At 46.3% G+C, this 5,999-nt stretch overlaps 1 protein-coding gene across 1 annotated transcript in view; it reads left to right on the plus strand.

Annotated features, from left to right (window-relative positions):
- LOC105983784 (histone-lysine N-methyltransferase PRDM9-like) overlaps positions 1–5,999 on the plus strand; it is a 30,277-nt gene that overhangs the window by 5,960 nt on the left and 18,318 nt on the right. The gene's annotated exons all lie outside the window — the stretch shown is intronic.

The following is a 5,999-nucleotide window of genomic DNA, read 5'->3' on the forward strand; positions in this document are numbered from 1 at the left end:
TCAGAATCACCTGAGAAAACAAACAGGAGAGGACATGCTAACAGTCGGAATAGCCTGAGCAAACAAACAGGAGAGGACATGCTAACAGTCGGAATTGCCTGAGCAAACAGGAGAGGACATGCTCACAGTCGGAATTGCCTGAGCAAACAGGAGAGGACATGCTAACAGTCGGAATAGCCTGAGCAAGATCTACTGGCCAGAACATTTATTTTGCTTTCACAGTTACCAGGGATCACTGTAAACCTCTTTGGGGTGCTGGGTCCGTGCTTCCAATCTGGAGCCACCAATGTCTGGCCCACTTTTCTGGCAGGTTTGAGGAGCTCCATAGGAGCCCTTGGCTCTTAGAGGATGTGTGAGTACCAGAAGTCCCTCTCTGGGTTTGGAAGCTGGAGGAGCAGAGGCCACCTGAAGGTACTGGCTCCAAGAGGAAGTCCCTCTCCAGCTTCCTCTTGTGATCCTGTGGAAGCCAGCTATGGACACCACACAGCCAGTTGACAACCGTCCAACGCTTATTATTATTACAGTCGTCCAAAGCATTTCCTGATGCATTCAAAGCCTCCCTGGTCCCACACCTCTCATGGCCAAGAATGAAGAAGCTCTTGGAGCACCACTGTGAAAACTTACATAGATGTAGTACATTTCCCAACACCCTGTTCAGAGCAGCCATACAGATGTGAGGCAAGAACAATAACGTAGACAGACCTGGGTCATGACTGTACAGCAGCTGCAGCCTTTGTGCACTCCAATGGGAGAGAAAGGGTCCTGTGCTCCTTAAGCCATAGTGTGAGCAGTTGAGCTTTGCCCTGATACATCCAGAATGGACCATCTTTGATAGGACATTTGTTTCTAAAGGTTGAGTTATTTTATTTTATTTGCCAGTCATGAGGCTTGAACTCAGGCCTGGGCACTGTCCCCTGGGCTTCTTTTACTCAAGGCTAGTACTAACCACTTGAGCCATAGCGCCACTTCTGGCTTTTTCTGTATATGTGGTACTGAGGAATCGAACCCAGGACTTCATGCTTACTAGGCAAGCACTCTACCACTAGACGGCATTACTAGCCCCCAAAGTTGAGTTATTTTAATAAACAATAGATAATTGTGGTTCTGTGGAAAACACCTTAGAACCAGGTACAATAGGTCATTCCTATAATTCCAGCCAATTGAGGAGACAGAGATGAATATAATAGTATTTCAAGCTGACCAAACAAAAATGTTAATGAAATCCTATCGTCTCAAAGACAGGTTAGCAGCCGAGGTCCAGTGGCTCATACCTGTAATGCTAGCTACTCAGGAGGTTGAGATCTGAGGATGGCAGTTTGAAGCCAGCCCAGTCAGGAACGACTGTGTAAGAGTCTTATTTCCAATTAAACACTAGAAAACCAGAAGTAGAGCTATGGATAAAAGTGGTAGAGTGCGGGCTGGGAAGGTGGCTCAGTGGTAGAGCGTTTGCCTTGCATGCATGAGGCCCTGGGTTCAATTCCTCAGCACCACATAAGCAAAAAGAAAAAAGCCGGAAGTGGCACTGTGGCACTACAAGTGGTAGAGTGCTAGCCTTGAGCTGAAGAGCTGAGGGACAGCACCCAGGTCCAGAGTTCAGGCCCCACGACCGGACCCCCCCCAAAAAAAGTGGTAGAATGCTAGCCCTCAGCAAAAGAGCTCAGGACAGAGCCCAGGCCCTGAGTCAAACCCCATGACTGACAAAACAAAAAAGTTGGAGATTTTGATCAAAATGTATTATACTGCATGACATGTCCAAAAAGAAACATATTATTTACCTGACTTATGTAACTGTAAGCCTTTTGTACATCACCTTTATAATAACAAGAAAAATATTAAAGACGTATTATAAAATGACATGTTGAATGGGAACTCCATTGTAAAACGACTTAAAGATAATGAAGATCTAATTTCTTAAGATAACGAAGATATCATTTCTTTTCTTTTCTTTCTTTTTTGCCAGTCCTGAGGCTTAAACTCAGAGACTGGGCACTGTCCCTGAGCTTCTTTTGCTCAAGGCTAGCACTCTACCACTTGAGCCATAGCGCCACTTCTGGCTTTTTCTGTTTATGTAATACTGAGGAATCAAACCCAGGGCTTCATGCATGCTAGACAAGCACTCTACCACCAAACCACATTCTGAGCCCCTAAAAATATAATTTCTAAAGATAAACCAAGCTGCTTTTGTTCTGGTCACATACTAGGTATCATGAGAGTTCCAGCTTTACCCAGGGAGGTGGTGGTGGTGGTGGTGGTGGTTTTGTTACTCTGCAATCACTGTACCAAGTATAATTAGCCTGCAATCACTGTACCAAGTATAATTAGCCTTGTGGGTAATTTTATGTTCTTGTTCTTATTTGATTTGAAAAAAGAATTGCTAGTCTACAGTTTCTCATAATTGGGAAGACATTTGGAAGAGACATTATTGCCATAAAATAGTCCCTTTGGGGGATGGGAAGGAGGCTCAGTGGTAGAGTAGTTGCTTTGCATGCATAAGGCCCTGAGTTCAATTCCTTAGTACCACATAAGCATAAAAAGCTGGAAGTGGTGCTGTGGCTCATGATAGAGCGCTAGCCTTGAGCTGAAGAGCTGAGGGACAGTGCAGCCCAGAGTTGAGGCCCCATGACCCACAAATAAAATAGTTCCTTTTGAAGCCCACTTTAATAACCCAGCAAGTTGCATGTTTTCTTTGATTCATGTACACACAGCAGTGAGGGAAAGTAAGGGAAAGGAGGGAAAATGTTATCAGATTATTTGAACCAATTTTGAAATTATGAAATATGAGACTGTCCAGCTAACTTCAAAAGGAAAATGGATGATTATTAAAACCCAGGCTTGGAGCATTGGGGAAACTTATGTGGGTGACATAGAAGGACTTGAGCACATTTCAGTTGCATGTTTAATGATAGGGTTAGTACAAGAAGTGCAAAGTCTGTCTATTCTTATAAAAATATTGAATTTCCACAAAGATAAGATGCATCACATATAATATATTCATGACTTTAAATGCATGCTAAAAACACTGTAAGAAATATATCTCCAATCCTAGAGATAAACAGAGGAAGGAAGCAAGGAAGGAAGGAAGGAAGGAAGGAAGGAAGGGAAAGAAAGGAAGAAAGAGAGAGAGAAAGAAGAAAGGAAGGAAGGAAGGAAGGAAGGAAGGAAGGAAGGAAGGAAGGAAAGATATTAACTTGGTATTATGGTGTATTCTTATAATCCCAGCTAGGAAGACAGAAGGAGGAGGATCACAGCCCAAGACCAGCCAGGGAAAACAGTGAAGACCCTATCTTAAAAAAAACTTGGTTTTCTTGCCCAGCAAACTCAAAGCCCTGAATATAAAATCCCACTGCCATCAAAATAAAGAGAGAAATAAAAAACTCATAACACTATAGTCACTGAGGTACAGGATATGGCTGCTCAGAAAAAAGAATAACCTTTTTCCTCAGTGAGACCCGATTTCTTTTTTTGGGGGGGGGTCCAATCGTGGGGCCTGAACTCTGGGCCTGGGCACTGTCCCTCAGCTCTTCAGCTCAAGGCTAGCGCTCTACCATTTGAGCCACAGCACCACTTCCGGCTTTTTTCTTTCTGTTTATGTGGTGCTAAGGAATCGAACCCAGGGCCTCATGCATGCAAGGCAAGCGCTCTACCACTGAGCCACCTTCCCAGCCCGAGAGACCTGATTTTTCTATCTGTAAAATTGCTGACAAGTATGGGACCTTAAGTCAGTTGAATTGCCAAATGTCATTATTGGCTACTGGAGGGCAGTAGAACAATCTTTTCTCAGATGAGAGAGCTAAGCCAGGCACCTGTGCTCATGCCTGTAATCCTAGCTTCTCAGGAGGCTGAGATCTGAGGATCACAGTTCAAAGACAGCCCAGGCAGGAAAATCTGTGAGACTCTCATCTCCATTTAACCACCAGAAAACTAGAAGTGGCTCTGTGGCTCAAGTGGTAGAGCGCTCACCTTGAGCTGAAGAGCTGAGAGACAGTGCCCAGGCCCAGAGTTCAAGCCCCGTGACCAAGAAAAAGAGAGAGAAGCCAGAGTGATTGAGGTGTAATTGACAGAGAAGCCAGGGTGCTTTGGCATGTAGCTCAGTGATAGAGAAAATGCATAGCATGCACAAGGTCTTGGGTTTCATCCAGAAAAAGAGAGACAGAATAGGGGAGAGAGGGAGGGAGGAAGGCAGGCAGGCAGGCAGTAACATTAGTATTAAATGCTAGTGTGTGGATAGTAATATTAAAAGCAAATGTGGCCATTATATTAGCATTCATATATTGATATCCACCAAGTGGATATTAATATTAAAGGCCACTGTGTAGATATTGTATTAGTATCAGGAGCCACTGTGTGAATATTAAAGTAGCACTAGAGGTCACTGTGTGGCTGTTATGTTAGTATTAGAGCTCCACTGTATGGATAGCATATTAGTACTACAATCTATATTATGAATATTACATTAGGATTAGGAGCCCACCGAGTGGATATTATAAATCCCTTTGTACAATTAATTTAAACTAATCAATAGTAAATACCAGCCTCTAATGGCTTGTAATCCTAACAACTAAGAACAATAAGAACTAGGGATCACTGTCTAAAGCCATATTGGCAGAATAGTCTGTAAGACTTTTATCTCCAATTAACCTGAAAAAAGCTGGAAATTGAGGTGTGGCTCAAGAACTAGCACTTCCATCTCAAGCAGCAAAAGCTAAGGGATGGTACTCAGGCAATGAGATGAAATTGGGGGTTTGAGGGCTGAATTGGATGAAGTAGAGAACTTTTCACTCCAAATTCCTTTAAGTCTCTTTTGCAGATATCAGCTTCTTCGTTAATATTTGTCATATCTTGCTTAAAAGTCCTTAAAAATCACTCCTGGGACAAATGTGCTGAAGAAGACATATATTTCCCATAACTGAATATACACTCCCCTCCTATCTGCTAGTCCTCTAGCTAGTCCTATAGCGAAATTAAAATTCAGAGAAGGGCAGACCAAAGGCTGCTCTTGAAAGACACTTACTGTACACGAAAGAATAGAGGAACAACGCTTGTTTTCCATGATATGTTACCTTTTTCCTTCCTTTAGCCGGTCTTGGAGCGTGGCCTCGGCCTGGGCGGGTGCGCTTCTTTGCTCCAGGCTAGCGCTCTGCCTTGAGCCACCGCGCCACTCCCGCTAGTTCTGTCCGCGCAGTGCTGGGCTTCGTGCACCGAGCCACTTCCCAGCCCCAAGTACTCGGTTTTTAATTCAAGAACTTACGTTTATCCTCAGCCTCAAGTTGTCGTGTCCCTTGACTCGGTTATTCTGACTGTGGAGCCCCACCAACGGTGTCATTCTATGTGTGAACAGATGCACCCTCTTTGCACGTCTAAGGTCTGAGACACAAGGTCCATCCACGATGAGCAGACACGTGGAGGGAGCCCCCATCCATGCACACGCGGGTGAGGCAGATACAGTACCGAACAGCTGAGTTGGGGGTTCACTGTGCACTCACCTGGATATGTTCCCGCGATCGTGCAATTTCAGAACATACAAGCCGTCGAGACACTTGGGGTTCCGCCAACCACAAAGGAATCCCAGGCTCAGGGTCCTGGGCTCCGGAGCCCACGCTGCTCTCAATACCTGGGTTCGGTGCCCTCAGGGGACAGTCACGGTTCCAGGTTCCCTAGGTAGGCCGTGCTCACCGAGGGCCCTTCTGCACCCAGGTGGTTACAGGTCGCGTCCTCCCCGCGGACGGACGCTCCGGCAGTGCCCACTGGGCTCCGCCCCGCCCCTCCAAGCCACGCCCCCTCGGCCCTCCTGAACTCCGATTGGCCGGGCCTCCCAGGGCGCGGCACTGATTGGCGGCTTGCGGAGAAGCTCGGAGCGCGCGGCCTGGGGTGACGAGCGCCGGGGCAGGCGGAGGCTGACAGGACTCGGCTCCTCGCCGTGCCGCGAACCCTCGCGGGCCTGTGAGACCCGCCGGCGCCCCACTCCCCTCAGACACGGGGACCTTGGCTCACACGCCCTC

Source organism: Dipodomys ordii, unplaced genomic scaffold (assembly GCF_000151885.1).
Source record: "Dipodomys ordii isolate 6190 unplaced genomic scaffold, Dord_2.0 Scaffold21, whole genome shotgun sequence".
Classification (NCBI taxonomy): domain Eukaryota; kingdom Metazoa; phylum Chordata; class Mammalia; order Rodentia; family Heteromyidae; genus Dipodomys; species Dipodomys ordii.